Genomic DNA, 14,446 nt, shown 5'->3' on the forward strand with positions numbered 1-14,446 from the left:
ATAGCTTTGTATTTTGAAGACTGTTAAATCTGTAAAGGGTATAACTGTTATGTATGTACAAAAATAGGATTTTAATTACCTACCAGCAAATCCTTTTCTTGTAGTCCGTAGGATACTGGGGTCCACATTAGTACCATGGGGTATAGACAGGTCCACTAGGAGCCTTGGGCACTTTAAGAAATCAACAGTGTGCACTGGCTCCTCCCTCTATGCCCCTCCCACCAGACCCAGCCCAGGAATCTGTGCTCGAGGAGACTGACATACTTTGAGAGAAGGATATAAAAGGATAGTGGTGAGATTCCGAACCAGCACACACAACTAGAGGAAAGCCAAGCTAACCAAACATTAAACCAGGAACAGCAACAGCTGAACCAACATTATTTAACCAAGTAACACTGCAGGAAGAAACATAGCACTGGGCGGGCGCCCAGTATCCTCTACGGACTACGAGAAAAGGATTTACCGGTAGGTAATTAAAATCCTATTTTCTCTTACGTCCTAGAGGATACTGGGGTCCACATTAGTACCATGGGGATGTACCAAAGCTCCCAAACTGGGTAGGAGAGTACTGAGGTTCCTGCAGAACTGATTGACCAAACTGAAGGTCCTCAGAGGCCAAAGTGTCGAACTTGTAGAACTTAGCAAACGTGTTCGAATCTGACCAAGTAGCCGCTCTGCAGAGCTGTAAAGCCGAGACACCCCGGGCAGCCGTCCAGGAAGAACTCACTGACCTAGTAGAGTGGGCCTGTACTTTAGGAACCGGCAATCCTGCCGTAGAATAAGCATGCTGGATAGCAAGCCTGATCCAGCGAGCAATAGACTGCTTTGAAGAAGGACACCCAATTTCCTTGGGATCATAGAGAACAAAACAGCTAGTCTGACTTTCAGTGACGAGCTGTCCGCTTCACATAGATCTTCAAAGCCCTCATCACATCCAAGGACTTTGGAGTTAGCAGAGGGGTCAGTAAGCACAGGAACCACAATAGGTTGGTTGATGAAACGCAGACACCACCTTAGGAAGAAATTGCTGACGAGTTCTGAGTTCAGCTCTATCTTCATGAAAAATCAAAAAGGGGCTCTTGTGAGACAGCGCCTCCAACTCCGACAGACGCCTTGCTGAAGGCAAGGCCAACAGTGTGACGGTCTTCCACGTAAGAAACTTTACGTCCACCTCCTGTAAAGGCTCAAACCATTCCGACTGCAACACCACGTTGAGATCCCAAGGTGCCGTAGGAGGCACAAAGGGCGGCTGGATGTGCAGAACACCCTTCAAAAATGTCAACCTCAGGGAGGGAAGCCAATTGATTCTGGAAGAAAATGGATAAAGCAGAAACCTGGACATTTAGGGAGCCCAAACATAGGCCCACATCCACACCTGACTGCAGAAAAAGGTGAAAATGTCCCAGTTGAAATTCCACTGCAGTGAATTTCCTGTTTTCACACCAAGAGACACATTTTTTCCAAAAACGGTGGTAATGTTTAGACGTTAACCCTTTTCTGGCTTGGATCAAGGTTGGAATAACCCTGTCCGGGATCACTTTCCGGACTAGAATTTGACGCTCAACCTCCATGCCGTCAAACGGGTACCGTGGTAAGTCTTGATAGACGAATGGCCCCTGTTGTAGAAGATCCTCGTGAAGAGGCAGAGGCCATGGGTCCTCTAGGAGCATCTCCAGAAGATCAACGTACCAGTCCCTTCTAGGCCAGTCTGGAGCAATGAGAATTGCGTGAACATTTTCCCTTTTTATTCTTTTGAGAATTCTTGGGATCAATGGAAGAGGTGGAAACACGTACACCATCTGGTAGAATCATTGAGTCACCAGAGCATCCACCGCCACTGCGTGTGGGGCCCTCGACCTGGAACAATGCCACATCAGCTTCTTGTTGAGACGAGAGGCCATCATGTCGATTTGTGGAGTTCTCCACAGACATGTCAAGGACTCGAACACCTGCGGGTGAAGGCCCCAATCTCCTGGTTGGAGATAATGTCTGCTGAGGAAGTCTGCTTCCCAGTTGTCTACTCCCGGAATGAAGATTGCCAACAGCGCCACCACATGCCTTTCCGCCCAGAGGAGAATCTTTGTTACCTGCGACATTGCTGCTCTGCTCTTCGTTCTGACCTCTCGGTTTATGTACGTTACTGCCGTCACACTGTCCGACTGAACTTCAATGGCGTGATCTTGAAGATGTGACGCCTGTAGAAGGGTGTTGTATATGGCCCTTAGCTCAAGAATGTTGATTGGAAGAATGGTTTCCTGACATGACCATTTTCCTTGGAACTGATCCCCCTGGGTGACTGCTCCCCAACCTTTGAGGCTTGCGTCTGTGGTTAGCAGAATCCAATTTTGAATCCCGAACCTTCGACCTTCGGTCAGGTGAGAAGTCTGAAGCCACCACAGAAAAGAAATCCTGGCTTTTGGTGACAGACGTATCCTCTGGTGCATGTGAAGATGTGATCCAGACCATTTGTCCAACAGATCCAGCTGGAAAGGCCTTGCATGAAACCTTCCGTACTGCAGAGCTTCGTAAGACGCTACCATCTTCCCCAGAAGGCGAATGCATAAATGCATCGATATCCAGGTTGGTTTTAGAATATCCCGCACCATCGACTGGAGTACCAATGCCTTTTCCAATGGAAGGAATATCTTCTGTTCCTCCGTATCCAGAATCATCCCCAGGAACGAAAGCCTCCCTGTTGGTTCCAGGTGGGATTTTGGTAGGTTCAGAATCCACTCGTGATCCTGGAGTAGCCGAGTTAAGAGGGCAATGTTGTCCAACAACCTCTCCCTGGATCGTGCTTTTATCAGCAGGTCGTCCAGGTATGGTATTATGTTCACTCCTTGCTTGCGGAGTAGAAACATTATCTCTGCCATTACCTTGAATACCCTCAGTGCCGTGGAGAGTCCAAATGGGAGGGCCTGGAACTGGTAGCGACAGTCCTGTAGTGCAAACCGTAGATAAGCCCGATGAGACGGCCAAATCGGAATATGAAGGTACGCATCCTTAATGTCTAGAGACACCAGAAATTCCCCCTCCTCCAGACCTGAGATCACCGCTTTCAGAGACTCCATCTTGAACACTCTTAAGTACGGGTTCAGTGACTTGTAGCTTAAAATGGGCCTTACCGAACCGTCCGGTTTCGGTACCACAAACAGGTTGGAATAATAACTTTTGTTTTGTAATTGAAGTGGAACTGGGACAATGACCTGAGTTTGTACCAGTTTCAGAATTGCTGCCTGTAAAGTCATACTTGCTTCTGGAGAAGATGGTAAGCCTGATTTGAAGAATCTGTGAGGTGGGAGTTTCTGAAACGCCAGTCTGTAACCCTGGGCGATAAGATCTTTGACCCAGGGATCCTGGCATGATGTTGCCGAAATGTGACTGAAATAATGTAACCGAACTCCCACCTGCATGTCTTCCAGGCAGTGTGGTCCACCGTCATGTTGAAGGCTTTGAGGAAGAAGAACCGGAGGTCTGTTCCTGAGAACCTGCAGCTGCCGGTTTTCTGGGTTTATCTCTATTGCCTTTGAAGGCTGTAGAAGAACCTTTGGATTTACTCTTAAATTTCGCTGTCTGAAAGGACTGCAGAGTTGGAGCAGAATAGGTTTTCCTAGCTGGGGGTGCTGCGGAAGGAAGGTATGTAGACGTACCTGCCGTAGCCTTGGATATCCATGTATCCAGTTAATCTCCAAAAAGAGCGTCACCTGTGAATTGTAGGCTTTCCACGCCTTTCCTGGAATCCGCAGTCCACTGGCGTAGCCACAAGCCCCTGCAAGTTGACACTGCCATGGCAGTGGTGCGTTCATTGAGCAAACCAATTTCCTTTATGGCCTCCACCAAAAAGTTAGCAGAGTCCTGAATATGCTGTAGGAGTAAAATTATCTCCCCCCTGGGTAAGGAATCTAACCCGTCAATTAGATTACCTGACCATTTAGCAATGGCCCTAGTGATCCATGCACAAGCAATGGTGGGTCTCTGGGCCACCTCAGCAGCCGCGTATAGGTATTTGAGAGTGGTCTCAATCTTGCGGTCAGCCGTATCCTTTAAGGATGCTGCCCCAGGAACAGGTAAGACTATCTTACGTGACACTATAGATATTAATGCGTCCACAATCGGCGGGTTTTCCCATTTCTTTCAATCCTCCAGAGGAAAGGGAAAGGATGTGATTAACCTTTTAGGGATCTGAACTTCTTGTCAGGATTAGCCCAAGTTTCCTCAAACAGGACATTCAATTCCTTTGATGCTGGAAAAGTAGCTGAGGATTTCTTTTTTACATTAAAATAAGATTCCTCATCTACCTCCACCACCTTGTCAGGAATGTGCAGGACATCCCTAATAGCTTCTATCAGGGCCTGTATTTCTTCTGACAGGACCGCATCCCCCCTACTCATGTCCACTTCACCTTCATCTGTTTCTGATGCATCATCATCAGTATCAGCTTGCATGAGCTGGGCCAGAGTACGCTTTTGTGGACAAATGGCAGGGGTCTGAGACGCTGGTAAGGAAACTGAATTTCTGTTCATCAGATCATCCATAGACTGTCTTAAGTATTGAGTCTCTTTCTCAGTATGGGATAATTTATTAGAAATAACAGAGATCATCTCCTTAATGGAATCTAACCATGGGGGTTCTGACCCACTGGCCTGAGAATGTGTACTATCTTGGGTACACGGTATCAAGTCTCCCGGGGAAGCCAGACATTCTGCTGTGCAAGGGACACACACACCCACCCACAGAAGGTGAAAAATAGGATTTTAATTACTTACCGTTAAATCCTTTTCTCGTAGTCCGTAGAGGATGCTGGGGTCCAAATTAGTACCATGGGGTATAGACGGGTCCACTAGGAGCCATGGGCACTTTAAGACTTTAATAGTGTGGGCTGGCTCCTCCCTCTATGCCCCTCCTACCAGACCTGGTCTAGAAACTGTGCCCAAGGAGACGGACAACTTCGAGAGAAGGATTTAACACAGATAGTGGCGAGATTCACACCAGCTCACACATACAAGGCAAACCAAACTAACCAGCTTGAAACTCAGCAACAGCTGAACGAAAGTACTTAACCAAGTAGTACTTAACCAAGAACAAAACAGTACTGAACCAAGTAACCACTGCAGGATCACAAAGCGCTGGGCGGGCGCCCAGCATCCTCTACGGACTACAAGAAAAGGATTTACCGGTAGGTAATTAAAATCCTATTTTCTCTTACGTCCTAGAGGATGCTGGGGTCCATATTAGTACCATGGGGATATACCAAAGCTCCCAGAACGAGAGGGAGAGTGCGGAGGCTCCTGCAGAACTGATTGACCAAACTTTAGATCGTCTGCTTAGAAGCAGGACACCCGATTTTCTTGGAATCATACAGGACAGAGTCTGACTTTCTGTGACGAGCAGTTCTCTTCATAGATTTTCAGAGCCCTTACAACATCCAAGGACTTCGACGGAATTAAGGAGTCAGTAGCAACTGGCACCACAATAGGTTGGTTGACATGAAAAGCCGAAACAACCTTTGGAAGGAATTGCTGACGTGTCCGGAGCTCAGCTCTATCTTCATGGAAGATCAAGTAGGGGCTTCTACAAGACAAAGCCCCCAACTCCGACACACGTCTAGCAGAAGCCAAGGCCAACGAAGTGACAGCCTTCCACGTGAGAAACTTGACCTCAACCTCCTGTAGAGGCTCGAACCAATCCGATTGCAAGAACTGGAACACCACGTTAAGAACCCAAGGTGCCGAAGGCACAAAGGGAGGCTGGATGTGCAACACCCCTTTCAAGAAAGTCTGAACCTCAGGGAGGGAAGCCAAATTGTTTCAGGAAGAAAATGGATAAGGCCGAAACTTGGACCTTTATGGATCCCAAACGCAGGCCCACATCCACACCTGCTTTTAGAAAGAGTAGAAATCGTCCAAGTTGAAACTCCACCGTAGGAAACTTCTTGGGAGTCACACCAAGACACATTTAGATGTTACTCCCTTCTTAGCCTATATCAGGGTAGGAATAATCTTGTTCAAAATGCCCTTCCGAGCCAAGATCTGGCGTTCAACCTCCATACCGTCAAACATAGCCGCAGTAAGTCTTGATAAGCGAACGGCCCTTGTTGCAGAAGGTCCTATCGAAGAAGAAGAGGCCTTGGGTCTTCCAGCAGTAACTCCAGAAGATCCGCGTACCAAGCTCTTCTTGGCCAGTCCGGAGCAATGAGGATAACCTGAACTCTTGCTTTCTTTGTGAGCTTTAGAATTCTTGGGATGAGTGGAAGTGGAGGGAACACGTACACTGACTTGAACACCCACGGAGTTACCAGGGCATCCACCGCCACTGCGTGTGGATCCCGTGACCTGGAACAGTACCTCCGAAGCTTCTTGTTGAGGCGGAAGGCCATCATGTCTATTTGAGGTACACCCCAAAGATTTGTTACCTCCGTGAACACCTCCGGATGGAGGCCCCACTCTCCCGGATGGAGATCCTCTTCCCAGTTGTCTACTCCCGGAATGAAGATTGCCGACAGCGCCACTGCGTGCTTCTCTGCCCAAAGTAGGATCTTTGTTACCTCCGACATTGCAGCCCTGCTCTTCGTTCCGCCCTGTCGGTTTATGTATGCCACCGTCGTTACATTGTCCGACTGAACATGAATGGCCTGATCTTTCAGATGATGTGCCGCCTATAGAAGACCGTTGTACACAGCTCTTAGTTCCAGAGTGTTTATTGGAAGGATGGATTCCAGACTTGACCACCTTCCTTGGAAGGTTTCCCCTTGGGTGACAGCGCCCCAACCTCTGAGACTTGCATCCATGGTTAGTAGGATCCAGTTCTGAATCCCGAACCTGCGGTCCTCGAGAAGGTAAGGCATCTGTAGCCACCATAGGAGCAAAATTCTGTCTTTCGGCAACAGACGTATTCTCTGATGCATGTGCAGGTGAGTTCCCGACCACTTGTCCAGGAGATCCAGTTGGAAGGACAGTGCATGAAATCTTCCATACTGTAGTGCCTCATAGGAGGCAACCATCTTTACCAGAAGGCAAATGCACTGATGAACCGATACCCGGGCACACTTCAAGACATCCCAGACCATTGTCTATCACCAACACCTTTTCCACCGGTAGAAACACCCTCTGCACTTCCGTGTCGAGGATCACCCCCAGGAAAGACTATCTCCTTGTCGGCTCCAAACGTGACTTTGGAAGATTCAGGATCTATCCATAATCCCTGAGCAGTTGAGTCGTGAGAGCAATGGACAAACAACCTCTCCCTGGACGACGCCTTTATCAGAAGATCGTCCAGATAAGGAATTATGTTCAAACCCCGTCTGTGGAGCAGTACCATCATCTCCGCCATCACCTTGGTGAACACCCTCGGTGTCGTGGAGAGGCCGAATGTCAGTGCCTGGAACCGATAATGACAGTCCAGCAGTGCAAATATTAGAAAAGCCTGGTGAGGACGCCAGATTGGAATGTGAAGGTACGCATCCTTGATATCCAGGGATACCAGGCATTCCCCCTCCTCCAGGCCTGAGATCACCGCTCTGAGAAACTCCATTTTGAACTTGAATTCCCTCAAATAAAGGTTTAATGACTTCAGGTTCAAAATTGGTCTGACCGAACCATTCGGTTTCGGTACCACAAATAGGTTTGAATAGTAACCCTTGCTTTCCAGGTGAGGTGGAACCGTAACAATGACATTTGACCTTTCCAATTTTTGAATGTCTTCCTGTAGGATAGCCCTGTCAGCAAAACTGGTAAGCCTGATTTGAAGAATCTGTGAGGTGGGAGCTCTTGAAATTCCAGTCTGTACCCCTGGGACACAATATCCTGTACCCAGGGATCCAGGCCGGATGATGCCCAGACGTGACTGAAAAGTCTTAGTCTCGCTCCCACCTGCCCGCTCTCCAGGCTGGAAGGTCCACAGTCATGCTGAGGATTTTGAGGAAAAAGAACCAGGCTTGTTCGAGTTGCAGGTTTTCTGGATTTCCCCCGACCACCTCTGAAGAAAGTGGTAGGGGCTTTGGACTTCTTAACCTTTGCGGTCCGAAAAGACTGCATAGTAGATGCAGAAAAATATTTCTTCGGTGTCTGAGTGGCTGAGGGAAGAAAGGTTGACTTACCTGTGGTTGCCGTGGAGATCCACGCATCCAAAGCTTCACCAAATCGAGCCTGACCTGTGAAAGGTCATGGCAACCTGAATAGACTACACAGTATAAAATAGTGACTAACCCTCTCTTCCCCCCTTCTATAACCCCCTGGTACCACACAGGATAGCTGGAGTTATGTGGAGGGTCAGCGCTCCCTGTTAGCGTCTGTGTAGGATCTGTAGGGAGAAAATGGCGCTGGTGAGCTGCTGGATTCGCTCCGAGAAGCTCCGCCCCGTCATGGCACGTCCTTCCCGCACTTTAGGATTATACTGGCCTGAGGTAAAAACATCGCTAGCAGTAGAAACACTTCCGATAGCCCAGATGACCATTTGTAAGAGTATTGTGCTGGCCAAGGGCGTCCCTCACAGCAGTACCCCTGAGCCCTCCGGAGCGCAGCTTCACCGCTGCGCTCCTACCATGATGCCGCCATACTCACCGGTTCCCCACTTGTCTGGTCGCCGGCAATCTACTTACCACCGACGTCTTCTGGCTGTTAGGGGGTGGCGGTATGCTGTGGGAGTGAGCAGTCGCCTCAGGGGCTTGCAATCATCACCCTCAGGAGCTCAGTGTACTGTCAGCGGAGATAGAGGCCATTAACCTCAGAGGGTTGGACACTACTCCCCCCCCCCCCTAAGTCCCACGGAGCAGAGAGGCTGTTGCCAGCAGCCTCCCTGTGCCTAACTCTAATAAAAAATAATAAAACTAGAAAAACTCCTATGGAGCTTCCCTAGCTGTGACCGGCTCCACCGGGCACATTTTCTAAACTGGGTCTGGTAGGAAGGGTATAGAGGGAGGAGCCAGCCCATGGCTCCCAAGGGACCAGTCCATACCCCATGGTACTAATGTGGACCCCAGCATCCTCTAGGATATAAGAGAAATAGGGGATGCAGAAATGTGCCCTGTTTTGTTTTTCTTGTGATATTCTATATTCACCCGCTTACATGGGCTAGGATACCGATGTGATTCCCTTTACCCGTTTTACTGTTTTTTTTTTCCTTTTCTTTCTTCAATGTTTCTCATATGGTGCCGTATATTGCTGTTGTCAGTGGGGAGCCCCTGCTGAATATAGTGTAGGGAATTTCCCTTTTTTCCCTATCCCTTAGATTGGGTTTTACGGCTTAATTGCTACATTTTAGTTGTTCTGTTATGGGGTATAGGTATGCCTTAGGTTATATAGGGTGGGTGTGGGCAGTTTTTTTTTTTTTCATGCCATCATTTTGTGTTTCTGTGTGTATTTTTTAATGTAACGCCTTCTATGCTGGAAACTGCTCAGGTACTCTGTGCTATACGATTAGTGCTGCACTGTACTGCTCCTTATGGTATTCTGTTGTATATAGCAGACTGGAGCAAATCTCCTCAGTTATCAATGATATTCCTAGGATATAGAGAAAAAACGGATCTCTAGTGGTATGCCAGTCCCACTCTCCCGGCGCTTATATATATATATAGAAAATATAAAAATTATATAAATTTTCTATTTAAGGATATAACCAATATAGGTAGACAGCAGCGTATGTTTTGAGGCTTGGTTAGAATCTCTAGCATGAACTAAACGAAAAAAGATCTATAAAACATTGCGCTTAAGAATGTATAATATAATTGTATGTTATAACGATATAGCAATAAAAATTGATTTTGAAAAAATGGCTGTGAAGTGGTCAGAAATGAGGTTGGGAGACTGTATTATGAATAATAAAAAATACGTTTTATTTTAAACCAAATAATCCATCAAAAAGTAAAAATAAACATATGTATAGTTTTAGAAAAGCATCAATTTGGTTAATATATTCCAAAATACATGGCTAGCTATTATACCAACTATATTTTAAAAAACTGTATTAATATCTATATGAATACTAAAATGTCCTCTTTAGAAGCAGTATAGATCAACAATTGCACTCCTTTAAAAGATCCACACAATTATAGGTGATGGCTATAAGTGCCGGTGTCCCGGCCACAGTTTTTTGTTCAGAATAGACTGAAGACCGTTGTCTGTAAATCTCACAATTGTGATTAATAGTCTCTCCTATCCCGGTGGTGAGGCTATCACCGCGCCGGGTATGGTGTAACGTGTGTCCGTATAGCGGAAAAGGACTCACCCGTCTCCCCGCTGAGATGTTTGCTGCCGTCTCTCCGCTCTCGGTGGTGAGGCCGTCACCGCCCCGGGTGATGTAATGGGAGGGTTCGTAATTAATTACCCGCAGAGATCTCGTTGTCTGCACACTGCAGCGTGATGGTAATTAGGTGACGGGTTAACAGGCAGGTTATTACCAAGTGTATTGCAAGACGGAGCCCTTTGAAGATTTTAGGCAGCGGTATCTCTGCAAGTTTACTGTCCAAAGCCAAACAGGTTCTATCACGGTGGATTGGTGTGCTGCTGATTGTTCAATGGTGTCAACGTGTTTCGTCCCACAATGCCTTGGGACTTCCTCAGGGACGAAACGCGTTCCTTGTGGGACGAAACGCGTTGACACCATTGAACAATCAGCAGCACACCAGTCCACCGTGATAGAACCTGTTTGGCTTTGGACAGTAAACTTGCAGAGATACCGCTGCCTAAAATCTTCAAAGGGCTCCGTCTTGCAATACACTTGGTAATAACCTGCCTGTTAACCCGTCACCTAATTACCATCACGCCGCAGTGTGCAGACAACGAGATCTCTGCGGGTAATTAATTACGAACCCTCCCATTACATCACCCGGGGCGGTGACGGCCTCACCACCGGGAGCGGAGAGACGGCAGCAAACATCTCAGCGGGGAGACGGGCGAGTCCTTTTCCGCTATACGGACACACGTTACACCATACCCGGCGCGGTGATAGCCTCACCACCGGGATAGGAGAGACTATTAATCACAATTGTGAGATTTACAGACAACGGTCTTCAGTCTATTCTGAACAAAAAACTGTGGCCGGGACGCCGGCACTTATAGCCATCACCTATAATTGTGTGGATCTTTTAAAGGAGTGCAATTGCTGATCTATACTGCTTCTAAAGAGGACATTTTAGTATTCATATAGATATTAATAGTTTTTTTAAAATAGAGTTGGTATAATAGCTAGCCATGTATTTTGGAATATATTAACCAAATTGATGCTTTTCTAAAACTATACATATGTTTATTTTTACTTTTTGATGGATTATTTGGTTTAAAATAAAACGTATTTTTTATTATTCATAATACAGTCTCCCAACCTCATTACTGACCACTTCACAGCCATTTTTTCAAAATCAATTTTTATTGCTATATCAATGATATTCCGACTCAATTTGTGCGAGTTTGGTCACCTTGGACAACCTACTAGGAGGCCAAACCTCCCTTGGCAACCATTTAATCTCACTTTGCAGATTACTATGTTGCACTGATGCAGCGCAAACACCTCGACTGGCTATTCCCTCTCTTCATTTATACCTCTATTCCTTTGATTCTATATTTCTCTATTCTCCTTTTCCCCTACCTTCTCTTTCTTCGTCCTTCTCTTCATATTCTCTTTTTTCTCCTATTTCTTTACTTGTACATTTATAAAAGTTTTATATGCAATTTTTTTCTTTGTTATTTACTTTTCTGGTTAGTCTCCCCCACATAGATAAAAATCGGATTTTAATTACCTACCGGCAAATCCTTTTCTCGTAGTCCGTAGAGGATGCTGGGGTCCACATTAGTGCCATGGGGTATAGATGGGTCCACAAGGAGCCACTGGCACTTTAAAAGTTTGAGAGCGTGAAACTGTGCCCGAGGAGACGGACAACTTCGAGAAAAGGATTTTTACACAGATAGTGGCGAGATTCACACCAGCTCATAAATACAAGGCACATCAAGCTAAATAGCTTGAAACATCAGCAACGGCTGAACAATGGGGGTAATTCTGAGTTGATCACAGCAGGAACTTTGTTAGCAGTTGGGCAAAACCATGTGCACTGCAGGGGAGGCAAATATAACATGTGCAGAGAGAGTTAGATTTGGGTGTGGTGTGATCAAACTGCCTCCCCTGCAGTGCACATGATTTTGCCCAACTGCTAACAAAGTTCCTGCTGCGATCAACTCGGAATTACCAATATTACTTAACCAAGTAACAAAACCGTACTAAACCAAGAACTAAGCAGTACTGAACAAAGTAACCACTGCAGGATCATGAAGCGCTGGGCAGGCGCCCAGCATCCTCTACGGCCTACGAGAAAAGGATTTACCGGTAGGTAATTAAAATCCTATTTCCTCCTACATCCTAGAGGACGCTAGGGTCCACATTAGTACCATGGGGATGTACCAAAGATCCCAGAATAGGAGGGAGAGTGCGGAGCCTCCTGCAGAACGGATTGACCAAACTTCAGGTCCTCAGAGGCCAAAGTAAACTTTTGCAAAAGTGTTCAACCCAGACCAAGTAGCCACTCGGCAAAGCTGTAAAGCCGAGACACCCCAGGTAGCCGCCCAGGAAGAACCCACCTTACAAGTCGAGTCGGCCTTAACAGACGTAGGACACGGCAAGCCTGCCGTAGAATACGCATGCTAGATAGTGAACCTGATCCAGTGAGAGTGAGTCTGCTTAGAAGCAGGACAAACAATTTCCTTGGGATCATACAGAACAAACAGAGTCCGATTTTCTGTGACGAGCAGTCCTCCTCACGTAGATTTTAAAAGCCCTTACAACATCTAAGGACGTTGATGAAATTGAGGAGTCCGTCGCAACTGGCACCACAATAGATTGGTTGATATGTCCGAAGCTCAGCTCTGTCTTCATGGAAGATCAAGTAAGGGCTTGTACATGACAAAGCCCCCAACTCCGACACACGTCTAGCAGAAGCCAGGGCCAACAAAGTGACAGCCTTCCACGTGAGAAACTTGACCTGAACCTCCTGTAGAGGCTCAAACCAGTCCGACTGGAGGAACTGCAAACCCGTAGGTGGTACAAAGGAAGGCTGGATGTGCAGAACTCCCTTCAAAAAAGTCTGAACCTCAGGGAGGGCAGCCAACTGTTTCTGGAAGAAAATGTATAGGGCCGAAATTTGGACCTTTATGGATCCTAACCTGAGGCCCATATCCAAACCTGTTTACAGGAAGAGGAGAAAATGTCCCAGTTGAAACTCCACCGCAGGAAACTTCTTGGACTCACACCAAGATACATATTTTTTCCAAATACGATGGTAATGTTTTGACGTTATTCCTTTCCTAGCCTGCATCAGGGTAGGAATAAGCTTGTTCGGAATTCCCTTCCGAGCTAGTATCTGGCGTTCAACCTCCATGCCGTCAAACGTAGCCGTGGTAAGTCTTGATAGGCGAACGGCCCCTGCTGCAGCAGGTCCTCCCGAAGAGGAAGCGGCCTCGGCTCTTCTAGCAGTATATCCAGAAGATCCACGTACCAAGCTCTTCTTGGCCAGTCCGGAGCAATGAGGAATGCCTGAACTCTTGTTCTCCTTATCAGTTTGAGAACTCTTGGAATGAGTGGAAGTGGAGGAAACACGTACACAGACTGAAACACCCACAGAGTCACTAGGGCGTCCACTGCAACGGCTTGTGGGTCCCTCAACCTGGAACAATACCGCCGAGGCTTCTTGTTGAGACGAGAGGCCATCATGTCCATTTGAGGTACACCCCAAAAGATCTGTTACCTCAGCGAACACCTCCGGATGAAGTCCCCACTCCGCTGGATGGAGATCCTCTTCCCAGTTGTCTACTCCCGGAATGAAGATTGCCGACAGCGCCAATGCGTGTTTTTCTGTTCAGAGGATAATTCTCGTCACCTCTGACATTGCAGCTCTGCTCTTCGTTCTGCCCTGTCGGTTTATGTAAGCCACTGTCGTTATATTGTCTGACTGCACTTGAATGGCTCAATTTTTCAGAAGATGGGCCGCTTGGAGAAGACGGTTGTAGACGGCTCTTAGTTCCAGAATGTTTATCGGTAGGCCGGCTTCCAGACTTGACCACCTTCCTTGGAAGGTTTCCCCTTGAGTGACTGCACCCCAGCCCCGGAGACTTGCATCCGTGGTTAGAAGGATCTAGTCCTGAATCCCGAACCTGCGGCCCTCCAGAAGGTGAGGTAATTGCAGCCACCAGAGTGAAATCCTTGCCTTTGGCGACAGACGTATTCTCTGGTGCATGTGTAGATGGGATCCCGACCACTTGTCCAGGAGATCCAGCTGGAAGAACCGAGCGTGAAACCTCCCGTACTGCAGAGCCTCGTAAGAGACCACCATCTTCCCCAAAAGGCGAATGCACTGATGAACAGACACCCGGGTTGGCTTCAGGACATCCCAGACCATTGTTTGTATCACCAAAGCTTTTTCCTCTGGAAGAAACCCGCTGCACTCCAGTCTCAAGGCTCATTCCCA

This window comes from Pseudophryne corroboree, chromosome 6 (genome assembly GCF_028390025.1).
Source record: "Pseudophryne corroboree isolate aPseCor3 chromosome 6, aPseCor3.hap2, whole genome shotgun sequence".
Lineage (NCBI taxonomy): Eukaryota > Metazoa > Chordata > Amphibia > Anura > Myobatrachidae > Pseudophryne > Pseudophryne corroboree.